Genomic DNA, 13,247 nt, shown 5'->3' on the forward strand with positions numbered 1-13,247 from the left:
CTCTGCCTGCCTCTTTGCCTACTTGTGATCTCTGTCTGTCAAATCAATAAATAAAATCTTAAAAAAAAATAGTGACAACACCAAATGCTGTCAAGGATGCAAAGAAATTAGATCACTTAGATATCACTGGTGGGAATGCACAATGGCACAACCATTTTGAAAAACAGTGTAGCAGTTTCTTTTAAAACTTAAAATGCGGGGGGGGGGGGGCGCCTGAGTGGCGCAGTGGGTTAAAGCCTCTGCCTTCAGCTCAGGTCATGATCCCAGGGTCCTGGGATCCAGCCCCACATCGAGATCTCTGCTCAGCAGGGAGCCTGTTTCCTCCTCTCTCTCTGCCTGCCTCTCTGCATACTTGTGATTTCCATCTGTCAAATAAAGAAATAAAATCTTAAAAAAATACCGCAATGTTATAAAAAATTAAAAAAATAAAAATAAATAAAAATAAAACTTAAAATGGATTGCCGGGTGACTTAGCAGTTGTACTCCTATGGCATTTATCTCAGAGAAATGAAAACTTATGTACTAAATACAATGTACAAAAGTGTTTATAGCAGCATTATTCAATATAGCCCCAAACTAGAAACTGCCCAAGATGTTCTTCAACAGGGAATGTTTAAACTAATGATTAAAGTAAACAGTCATGTCGTGGAATACGATACAGCAATAAAAGGCAGGAGCAATTGATAAACACAACAGCCAGGGTGTATCTCAAGGCAACTGACTGAATGAAAACAACCAATCCAAAGTGTTGTTTATTGTGTGATTCATTTATACCATGTTCTTTTTTTTTTTTTAAAGACTTTATTTATTTTTTTGACAGAGAGAGATCACAAGCAGGCAGAGAGGCAGGCAGAGAGAGAGGAGGAAGCAGGCTCCCTGCTGAGCAGAGAGCCTGATGCGGGGCTCGATTCCAGGACCCTGAGATCATGACCTGAGCCGAAGGCAGCGGCTTAACCACTGAGCCACCCAGGCGCCCCTATACCATGTTCTTGAAACAACAAAACTACAGAGATGGAGAACAGATCACTGGTGTCAGAAGTGAGGGATGGATAGGGGAGGGAATCATTATAAAGGGGGCCCTGTGGTGATTGAATAGCCCCTGATCTTGATTGTGGCGGTGGTTACATTAAACTACATGTGTGATTAAATTGCACAGGACTCCACGCATACACAGACACACAGACACACACGCAAGTGTATGTGTAATTGGAGAAATCCAAAACAACTCTGTGGATTGTACAAATGTCAACTTCCTGGGTTTTATCTTGTTGCACAAGATGTTAACTTTGGGGAAGACTGGAGGAAAGACGCATGGAACTTCCCTGTACAATTCTTTGTAGTTTTTTTTTTTTAAATCTATGATTATTTCAAAATAAAGACTTAAAAGACTTCTTTCTTTTTTTTTTTTTAAAGATTTTATTTATTTATTTGAGGGATAGAAAACAGAGTGAAAGAAAAGGCACAAAAGATGTCTTGCAGTGTCAGAAAGCAAGAAAGTGTTTAAAAAAATGTACACTAATAGTAGTATGTCAGGGCACACAGCAGCCAACAGAAAGAGCTCTCAATGGCCAAACCTGGAGCAGTGTGGACAAGAAAATAAATAAAATAGTTTTGTATTATGACTTGAAGTATAAAATAAATACCCATGAGTTTGTACTAATATAGACAAATGACTGAAAAATAAATAAATGGAGAGAAGAGACAAACCTCTCTTGTAGGACAATTCTAAATAATTTATGTAGATACTCCACCTCAAGGAGTTAAAATATAATTCTTTCCTTAAGTGTGGATTTTGCATAGTGACTTCTTGCAAAGGGTAACGTATGGAATGGGAGAAAAAGAGTAACTTTGCAGTAGAGAAATCTAACAAACACTCCCTCAGCCCAGTGATCAAGTGCGATAGAGACAGTGATAAATCATGGATGTGCCCTTGCAATGGTGTGAGGTGAATGCCTCCTTCCTCTGTGGTCTTCATCCCCAGTCTAATCATGAGAAAAATCAGACAAATTCCAAAAGACGGACATTTTACAAAATACTGACCAACACTCCTAAACCATAAAGGTCATTGGAAGCAAGGAAGAGTCTGAGAAGCTTTCACAGCAAAGAGGAGCCTAAGGAGAGAAGCCAACCGAATGCAATGTGTAATTCGGGAATAGAGAAGGGTCATTGGGTACAAACTAAGGGAATCTGAATGAATCATGAACTTCAGTTAATAATAATGAGTCCATACTGATCCATTAATCCTAACAGATGCACCACACCAGTGTAAGATGTTAATAATAGGGAAAACCGTGGGAGGGGGATATGGGAGCTCTCTGTACTATCTCCTCAGTTTTTGTGTGTATGTGTGTGTGTGTGTTTTGTAAATCTGAAAACTGTTCTTTAAAAAAGATGAAGTGTATTTCCAAATAAAAGTTTTAAAAAATTAAAGATTTGATATATAGTTTTTGAGCAACTACTGTGAAGCAGGCACTCTCATAATGATTGTATGGTTGAAACCATCCTGATGGTGGGGATGTTAGCATTCACTGTGTCACTGAAGGAGATCTTAAAACTCGGTAAGATCAGTTTTTTAAGATCCCCCAGTTGGTAAGTAGTTAAACCGGAATGTGTGCTCAGTCTTCTGACTTTCATCCCATGCCATTTCCCATTAAGCCACCCAAAGATTTGAGGGAAAACTGGTTATTCAGTTATGGTGTTGAGACCAGTTACCAGAATGTTGTATGAACCAGAGCTCCCCATTCCTCGGTCATGCGTAGCTTTGTCATTCCTCCAGGACTCAGCACAATTCCCTAGTCTTTGCATAAGCAAGTTCTTTTTTTTTTAATTTTTTATTTTTTATAAACATATATTTTTATCCCCAGGGGTACAGGTCTGTGAATTGCCAGGTTTACACACTTCACAGCACTCACCATAGCACATACCCTCCCCAATGTCCATAACCCCACCCCCCTTCTCCGAACCCCCCTCCCCCCAGCAACCCTCAGTTTGTTTTGTGAGATTAAGAGTCACTTATGGTTTGTCTCCCTCCCAATCCCAACTTGTTTCATTTATTCTTCTCCTACCCACTTAAGCCCCCATGTTGCATCACCACTTCCTCATATCAGTGAGATCATATGATAGTTGTCTTTCTCTGCTTGACTTATTTCGCTAAGCATGATACGCTCTAGTTCCATCCATGTTGTCGCAAATGGCAAGATTTCATTTCTTTTGATGGCTGCATAGTATTCCATTGTGTATATATACCACATCTTCTTTATCCATTCATCTGTTGATGGACATCTAGGTTCTTTCCATAGTTTGGCTATTGTGGACATTGCTGCTATAAACATTTGGGTGCACGTGCCCTTTTGGATCACTACGTTTGTATCTTTAGGGTAAATACCCAGTAGTCCCAGTAGTGAAATTGCTGGGTCATAGGGCAGTTCTATTTTCAACATTTTGAGGAACCTCTGCATAAGCAAGTTCTAATTTTCACGTCCACTCAGGATGGTAGGAATTGTTTGTTCCATGTTAAGGAAGGAGAAACAGACTCAGAGAGGTGAAATAACCTGCTCAAAGTCACTCTGCTATAGTGGATCAGGATTCAAACACAAAGCTTGCACTCTTCCCTGTAACCAGCCCCTTGAATGCCCAGCATGGCCCTATTGAGGAACGTCAGACAATCTCAGAAGTAGCCATGATTCCTTAGTCTTTTCTCTGGATGCTCTTTGTTTTGCAGGGACTAGTAGTAAGTAAGGACTCAGTTTCATCTAATGAGCAAAATCTTTGGACTATTTTTGCGAAAGGGACAAGGAAAGAGAGTAGATCACTGCCATTACAGTGGCATTACAGAATCCCTCTTATAAGTCCACATTATAAACCACAATGGCAAAATATTGCACAACCACCTCACTGTCCCCATGCCTGCTTTGACGGCAGACATGATTAATCAATCTGGAGCTCTTGTCAGCAGAGCCTGGACTCAGCCTGACAAGCCCTCCAGGCAGCCACTACTGATCCTCAGAGCCAATCCTGAGATGAAAGCCCTTTCCTACCCAGCTATAGGCACTGCCACATTTGTACGCTTACATTTTTTGACATTTGAAAAACAGGATGAGATGATGCACAAGCCGCACTGGCAGCCAATGCTATAGTCACAACACAAAATTATTTCTTCGGCCTTTAATTAGGATGTGTCATCCCAACCCCATTCCTGATGCAATGTGCCTGTGCTCTGGGAAGGGAAAAACTGCCAAATGTCTGGCCTGCAGTGTCTTGATACCCCAGTGTCTCCTCTGGGCAAAATCAGGAAGCCAGTGGGAGTCCAGTGGGCTCAGTGGGCCAGCCACCCACAGGAAGAATCACCAGGGTTTATCCTTGATAGAAGACTCTGGCAACTGTAAGAAGTGGTGCCTGCAGGATGAGGTTTTATGTTTTGTTCCAGATTGTGACCCAGTACTTGTAATGGCAGCAATGACAACAGAAAGCAGTAGCCTACAGGCTCAGGAATAAGCCAGAAAATTGCCTTGTGATCCCTGCCCACTTGCTGACCCAATCAGGCCCCGGGGATCCATAACAACGGGAAGCCTAGGGTGTTGATCACAGACAGTACATATTATTCTAAAATACGCAACCAAATTACCCAAGACTAGTGCTAATGGGAATTTGCCAACCCTGATGAAAGCTAAGAAGAAAACCATTAGTCTGTACCATAGCACTTCTAAGGAGCTCACAAATTGCATGTTAGCTTAACTCATGTTTACTAGCATTTTTGTTTTCCTTTGTAGCCATGTTTCTTCCTTTGGTGGGTTCCCACAGCTCAGGACTGAGGGACCACATGGCCCCACATATAATAAACACAGGAAGTGCTCTCTGCTACATGAATGAGTGTGAGAATATTTCCCACAGACAGAGGGCTGGCCAGGTGTTTGAGGACATAATGTCCTACCTTCTTTTCATTCTTAAAGATGTCACCACTATTCTGTCACAGTCCTGTGTCCCTGGGACACAAAGAACATACAGCCATTCCCCCCTACTACACATGTGTATGCACACACACATACGTGCACACACACGGCTACTGGGGCACTGAATTTTTTTGATCAATTGAAGGGAAGAAGCAGGTGGACAGAGATGGGCCCCTGCATTCTCCATGCCCTTCTGGGAGAAGATATGGTTCACCAAGAGCCTAAGGTTCACCTAGAAACCTATTCAGTTTCTCTGCAGATTGGACAAGTCCTGCACATGCTTGTCAATACTCTGAGAACGTGATCACCTGTGATGTTGGCCGTTCAGTGAAAGATACCAGAAACCTGAGTGGCAGGGGACATCGGTGTTCTGTTGTCCTTCTGGGTTCCTGCCCTCTCCAGACTGAGAACTACAACAGGCTCTGTGGAAAGGACACGCCCCCTCAGAATACACCTGTCTTCCATACTTTCTAAAGATACCATGTCATCAATTTGTCACCATCCAAAGTGGACCATTTATTAATAAAGTTTTGTATTGGTCCACCTCAGAGATCATGTTATAACCCAGAGGTGGTTGCCATAGGCTGGGCACCAACTTCAGGTCCAAGGTCCATCCATTCATTTATTTATTCACTCAACAAGTATTTATTGAGCACCTATTATGTGCTAGGTACTGGAACTTCACCAACAGTTAAGAGACACTGTTCCATTCTCACAGAACTTGGTGGCCCAATCAGTTGTAGCCAGCATAGCAGAAGTCATTTTGATTGACACATGCCATGATGCACTGGGGGGAAAATTACCCATCGCCACTTTCCTCAAAGGAGATCATGACCAAGGCAGGGGTTTCGGGCTCATGAGCATCTCACCTGGACAGCCACGAGGAAGGCTCTCTGCTTTCCTCTCTACCTACTCTAGAAAACCAGGATGCTATGATGACCTAGGGAAGGTGGGTCTTTGGAGTCTCAAAGCCTTGGCCCCAAATCCCAGCTCCCCCCTTTCAATCCGCATGCCCTTGGACAAGCCACCTGGCTTCTTTAAGTTTCATTTTCCTTGTCTGAGAAGTGAGGGGTGACAACCACAGCTCCTGAATCAGGTTGAGAACTGAAGGAATTAACAAAGGCACTAACAGATAGTAAGCTTCCATAAATGTCAGCTTTCATGTCTGCAGTCAAATGGGTGAGTACCCAGTCTTCACATATTCCTGGGTATGAGCCATAGAAGTACAGTGGGCAGTATCCAGGGAGTGAGGCAGGCTATGAGGTAGCAGGAGGCACAGGTAGGGCTCAGAATGTTCTATTGCTCTTTCTTGTAGCTGCTTGATGGCTCCTGGAGACAGCAACCCAAGGGGCCTTGTACTCTAATAGCTCTAATGGTAGAGAGCAGAAAATCCAGACCATAGGAGAAAATACAGAAGCACAGCTCCCCGAAACTGCATTCAAGCAACCACCCAAAGCCAATGTTTATGTAGAAGTATACAGTGACCAGCAAGCAAGACCTTGGGGGCTGTGTTTTAACACAAGACCGCTGACTTAACAAACAGATATTTGTTAATATTTGGATTTTACTTCTGGTGTCAGAAATGAAAATAATTAGATTTCATTTTATAGTGAAGGCACAAACAACTCATTTTTATCCTATGGAAACATACCACCCACATGAAAAGTCAAGACAGTTTCCAAATCATTTTGCTGTCTCTGTTTGTAGAGCAAACTCTTTCTGGAACACACCATAGCAGGCACGGGACAGAATGACCCCAATGCCTCTAGGTCATCGAAAGCCAAAAGCAAGGATGCCATGTGTTTTGTTTCACTCGTGGACCTGTGGTCTGTGCAGAGGGGATCTGACCCTCTGCCCCACAGCTCTGGTCAGCTCCGTGCCAGGATCCTGGGCCCCTGATCTGGTTCAGCATCCCGGGACATTCACAGGGGACAGCCACCTCCCTCCCCTCTCCACCATTCGCTGGTCTGAGCAAGCAGTGTCACAGTGTTCCCTAACAGGTGTCTGTGTCCACAGCACTTACCATGGCCATGACCAAAGCAGCCACATCCGTGAGGGGCCTCGGCAGAGAGGGGAAAAGCAAGAAGAGAGCTGAGTCTAGCCACAGATTTCAGAAGAAGAACCGGCTCTCCTTCTGCCCACTCTTGCCCTCCTACACTATTTTGGCAGCTGGCAAGCCCGAAAGCACAGCGTGTGAAGTTCAAATCTGGGTCTGCACTGTCAGCTCCAGCCTGGGAAGCCAAACGGCGAGAGCACGCTCTGAGATGCGGGCTGCTTTACAAAGCACCAGTCCAGTGTGCCTGGGCTCTGGGACAGATGAATGCTGACGGTCGTGTGGCCCAGAGTCTCAGGCAGGAGACAGGCGAGCTGGGGTGCTCGGGAGTCCCTCCCAGAGACCTGCCCTCAGAAAAGTCAGGCCAGGAGTTAAAGTCAGCACCCGACAGGGCTGCAGCAAGCGCCCTCCATCAGGGTGCCCCACGCCAGCCACAGAATACTGCAGTCCCCCTGGAGGGCAACTTCTCCCACATGGGCAGGTGGGCTCCTGACGCTCTTACACACATTCACTGGACAGTGGCTGAGTTTGTGCCACATGAGGCGGGGCAAGAGGAAACTGCTCAAATGCCTGACGTTTGATAGGCACATGCTTACAGACCTCGTAGTGATGGGATATTCTTCTGCATAAGCCAGTAAATGAACTTGGCGCACTAAACTGAATAGCTCTTATTATTCTGAGAAATCACTGTCCTTATTTGGTGACCACATTCCAGACACAGAGGCCAATTCTGGGCTGCTGATCCTGAAAGCCTCAGATGTTCCTGAAAGCCCTTTCTTCCTTGGGCATGACTCAGGGCCCACCCCCTGAGTCGGTGGAGCCCTTCCCCTCCCCCTAAACAGAGAGGTCCCTCCTCCATTGATTGTCACACGTCAGCAGGTCTAAAACCCAACCGGTTCCCTCTCCGTATTAAAACGGCCTCCTGGGCATGGTTTAGGAAGAAGTACCCTGGTAGTAAATCAGGTCTTTCACCACAGATACTAAATAATGAATGTTATTCAGTGTGAAAATGACAGCAATTCTTCACCTGTCAGATTAAAAGGGCACAGAAAAGAGGGGTTTAAAAATAGCACCGACACTCAGGGTGTGGTGGGGACAGCTGGGAGCCCGAGAGCCGCTGTCTGGCAGTCAGGGAGGTGGCAGGAGGGAGACAGCCGGGCACCGTCGGAGAAGTTCGGGAGCTCCTTGGGGCCCCAGGACTCCTCTGTGAGAACTGAAGGACTTTCTCCTTGGATGCCCTGGCCTTGGGACAAGGTCTTGCTGCCAGATTTCAACTGCAGCCCATTCTGATTCACTCCCACAATAAGTCAAAAACAGAGAGGGCTTCACTGCACACAGCGCGATGGAAGTCTCTGGATTTCAGCTTCCCACGAGCTCATTCGGAGACCCTTTGTAAATTGAGGGGCTGGAAGAGGGTCCTGGGTGGGCAGCATAATGGAAAGAGCACAGGGTCTGCGGTCAGAAGACCTGGAATTGAACTAGATCGTACGATAACTTTCTGCACAGCCCTGGGGGTTGGAGGGAGTTGGGGAGGAGATGTTATCCTGGCCTCAGGGAGCCTCGGCTTTACTAAGTCCATTCGGAGGATGGGATTCCTCCCCACATGGGGGGTTTCATGAGATATTCTACACGAACCACCTGTTTGAGGGTCTCAATGAGTATAAGTTCTGTTCCGACTAGCTTTAGCACTCTGGCTACAACGCTGTATGGCTGCCTGTGTTCTTCTAGCCCTGTCTATCTGCCCAAAGGCTCTGCGTTGGTTTCCACCTTTACCATTTCTCTAGCTTAGACAATCACCAGCCCGTGAGGGTGGTGGCTGTTTCTCTTACCATCACTGTTACCCAGTGATTGGAACGGACCCCAGTGCCCAGGAATTGTTTACTTTATATTCAGTGATCTGCTCCTCCCTAAATAATTTTGTTTTTAAGAAAACAAAGGTACAGAGTCGGAAAAAAAAAAAAAGATTGATTCAGTCAGCGGTCAGGTTACTGGTTGGCAGCTGGAGGGGCATAAACAAAACTTCTACTTTAGTGGACCTTCATAGTTATTGCCTAATGATTTACTAACAATCCTGCTTTCCATCCGTTATCAGGCCCACCCAAGCCCGGCATGCTTCAGGGAATCAGGGCTTCCTCAGTGGACCAGTGCTCCCTCATTTGTAGGTGCAGCTGAGTTGCACGGGAAGGACTGGGGCGGCTTCCAGAAAGCCAGACCCCCAACCTCTGACCCTCAAACCTTCACTAACCAGTCTAGCCCTTCTTCCTACATCCTGCTTTCAGAGAGGAAAAGAAGGTGAACATCTGGTCGCATATAAATTACTATGTTGACAATATATCTGGTTATTGTGTTAATTAGAAGACTTAAAAATTCTCAAGAGAAGGTGTGTGGTTAGATCCCAAATCCTCAGCTCAGACTGAGGCCCTGGAGTGGAATCAAGAACGGTTCTTAAACAGGCCTTGACTCTGGTCCCTGAAAGACTCTGGCTCATCCACCCAAAGACTGCAGACCTGCTTCCAGCATGTCATTCTTTCTCCACCGCATTGGGTCCTTGCCAAGCCCTCTTAAGGGCCCTCTGTAAGTCAAGTGCAGGGGAAGAGTTCCTGAAAGCATCACCACCATCAGCTACCCAGCTGAGGGATGAAAAGATCAAAGGGCTACCCATGCATAGCCTGGGTAAGAAGTTCCCATTCTAAGAAACACAACATTGTTGAGTTTCTGGAGGGAAGCCAGTGAGGAGGAAAGGTCTGAGCCTGTATTGAGCGGACATTGGCAAGTCCAAGGCAAAAACATTAACACCTCCTGATGAGGTCAGGAATTGTGACTTCTACAAATTCAACCACATTCACACCTCTTGTGTCTCAGAGTGTTGTTTCATTAAGGTGCAGGTCGAGCGGATGATCCCTCCCACTGCAGTATTCACGCTGCACCTGCTCCCCTCCCCCGGCTCACGCAAGTGCGGTGGGGACATGGACCCCTGCTCTTAACCTCCATTGGGGTTTTCTGCCTCACTCCGGCAGCCTACTTGTGTCCAGGGCCAATGAATTTTCAGGGAAAAGCAATTTTTCCTGGGGGCTACAAACACTTACCTGTAACAGATGAGTTACAAACCCCACAGTGTCTGAAGAAAAAAATAAATAAAACAGTCACATTTCCATCTTCAATATTGTCCTACCCGGGTGCCAGTGATTCGTTATCAACCACTGAGGACAGCCAGAGTCTGTCCATTATAAACTGGCTTTTAGTAATGACTAGCACATACAGGCACAGAGGGAAACTAAAAAATAAAAACAACAAAAACAAAACACACACACACACACACACACACACACACACACAGAACCCAGAACTAATGGACATGATTAAAAGGCAGAAGGTTTTCAAACAATCTCTCTCAATTCCTTTTAAAAATCAAAGCACAATCTTTACTTCAGCCAGTGGTGTCTCTGTAACTTTTCAGTGTTGTAAACTGAATTTAGATGAAAAGAAAATACTAGATGTGTGCTTGGTGTCCTTTCTTGAGAAAACTGGTGACTTGTGATACATAGATGTATTCAGTGAATCTGTCAGAGCTGGGATGCTGAGACTTAATATTGTTAAAATGGCAATATCCTTCCAATTACTCTACCAATTCAAAATCCCAGCTGGCTTTTCTTGCAGAAATTGACAAACCAATCCTAAAACTCATATGGGCCCAAGTAGCCAAAATAATCATGGAAGAAACAGCCAAGTTGGGAGGACTGATAATTCCTGATTTCAAAACTTATTATAAAGCTGTAGTAATCAAGACAATGTTCTACTGGTGTAAGGACAGATACATAAATGGATTAGAATTGAGAATCCAGAAAGAAGCCCTTACATTTATGACCAGTTTATCTTTAACAAAGATACCAAGACATTTTATTGGGGAAAGAATAGTTTTTTCCCCCAAATAGTGTTAAAACACCTACATACCCACATATAAAAGAATGACCTTGGACCGTTACTCCACACGATATGCAATAATGAACTCAAAAAGAGATCGTAGACCTAAATGTATAAGCTAGAACATAAAACCTTCACAAGAAAGTACAAAAGTAAGTCTTAATGACCCTGGGATTGGCAATGTTTTCTTAAATACAACGCCAAGAGCAAAAGCTACAGAAGTAGATAAATTGGACTTCATTGAACTAAAAACATTCATACTCCAAACAATACCATTAAGAACGTAAAAAAGGGGAAAGATGATGGAGCAAGCGTAAAGAAACATGATCCTTTTAGTTCCAGAAAATCTGGGGAAAAAAAAAAAAAAGAAATCTTATCAAGCCCTCAAAGCTACTTAAGCAAGGCAGGCACTTTTGGAAAAGAAGGAGAAATAGGAAGGAAAAGGGGTCAGGTTTAAATGACTGGACTGGCTCCTACATGGCTCCTGGAGGCAACAAGATGACAAGGTGCACCTGAGATGATTAAAAGTGCAGCTTTATGTCTTGGAAATGCCAGATAAACATCCCTTGGCCTTTGTTTTTTGCATCCAAGGGATTAATGAGGTGAGTTTTCTGGTGCAGGGGACCACTGCAAGACTTCTTCTGAAGATTATTTTCAGTAGTGTATTTGTCAAAGCAAACCCCCGGGCCATAAAAACGCTGCTATGGGAATCTTATGTGACTTGGGGATTTCCCAATATGAAGTTTGTCTGAGAATTTATCTTGAAATGCAGACAAGTCAAGGTCAAGAATAAAAACATAAAAGCATCTCTTTGACAGACAACCTACCTGAAGAAGGTTGGTGTCATTTGTTTAAAAAACATCACTCATGAAATTGCCTTTCTAGGGAAAAATTTCCAGGTAGTCTCTGGGTTCTTGCACCCTTTCCATCTCATGATATCTTGACAGTAGCCTGCTTCCTCAAGAGGGTGGGCTCACCCGGCTCTCCAGATAAATGCATCAATCAGCTCATTTGACAACTGAACCAAACCCAAAATATCAGTAAGCATAATGTGTTGGAAACAGTTTGTTTTTTGTTTTTTGGTTTTTTTGCTTTTTGCAACTGTTATACAGTATCTTCAAAGAAGATTATTTTTCTGCCATGTCTTCAGAAGCTGCAGAGAGGTCAGGGAAAAGATGATGATGTCCATGGCAGACACATCCCATCACAGCCCAGCTCCAGGGGGAAGTTTCAGTGTGTTTTCCATACTGGCTGCCACTGCCATCTCTGAAATCAGAAAAGGACTCCTGCCATGGAGGAGGGTCCTGCTTTGTCACATCTTCCATCCTGGAGCTTAATGTTGGTGAATGAATACTCAAGCATGAATACAAGACAGTAGGGGACCAAGCCTATGGGTATACTTGAATCTGGCCATTCCTAGAGCCATGTTTGGGAAAGAACTTGAAATACAATCAGAAAGGAAAAAAAAATGACATCCCACAGTCTCAGAGACAGTAGCTGCAAATCACTTACCTGTTAATGGACTTGTACCCAGAATATGTAAAGAACTCTCACCACTCCATAACAAGAAGATGAATTTGTAGCTTTGAAATCACATGCTGCTTTAAAAATGGACAAAGGATATGAACAGATATCTCTCCAAGGAAGATAGATGAAGAAGGTCAATGGACACATGAAAAAAACCCACATATTATTAATCACTAGGGAAATGCTAATCAAAACCACAGGAAGATACCACTTCCCAGTTAATAGATGGTTCTAATAAGAAAGAGAAAATAATAAGGATGTGGGGAGATTCAAACTTTCCTGCATCACTGATGGGAATGTAAAATGGTACAGCCACTTTGGAGAGCAGGAATTCCTCAAAAAATAAACATGAAATTGCCCTATGATATCATCTTGAGAACTTTTACTATATTGAATTATTTTTCTATTATATTTTAATAAGAGTAATGCCTTGTTAATTTATTATGCATTTTCAGAGGTGATCATTTAAAAATATCATTTGCCAGTGTATTGTACATAATCTAAAAGTAATAAATGATTCAGGTGGTGATTTCTTTCTTCACTATTATTCCTCTAATTATTTAATGTAGCAGGCCAGCCCTGAGGCTTTTTTGGAGCCATGTCACAGAAATGTTCAGTCCTTCTCAGGTTCAGATCAACTGGTACGAATTGACAGAGACTGATTAACTTGATAAAGAGTGTACTTTCTTATGCATCATCTTCCTGGAGGCTAAAACTTAGATCTCGAGTTTGAAGGATTTCCCTCAAATCCTTGATTTCCTGTTTAAGATGAAAATTCTTTTCCTACTTCATGCAAC

At 43.8% G+C, this 13,247-nt stretch overlaps 1 pseudogene; it reads left to right on the plus strand.

Annotated features, from left to right (window-relative positions):
• Positions 1-11,246: 11,246 nt before the first annotated feature.
• LOC116574114 lies at positions 11,247-11,867 on the plus strand (annotated as a pseudogene).
• Positions 11,868-13,247: the final 1,380 nt, after the last annotated feature.

The sequence above is a fragment of the Mustela erminea genome, chromosome 15 (assembly GCF_009829155.1).
Source record: "Mustela erminea isolate mMusErm1 chromosome 15, mMusErm1.Pri, whole genome shotgun sequence".
NCBI classification, from domain to species: domain Eukaryota; kingdom Metazoa; phylum Chordata; class Mammalia; order Carnivora; family Mustelidae; genus Mustela; species Mustela erminea.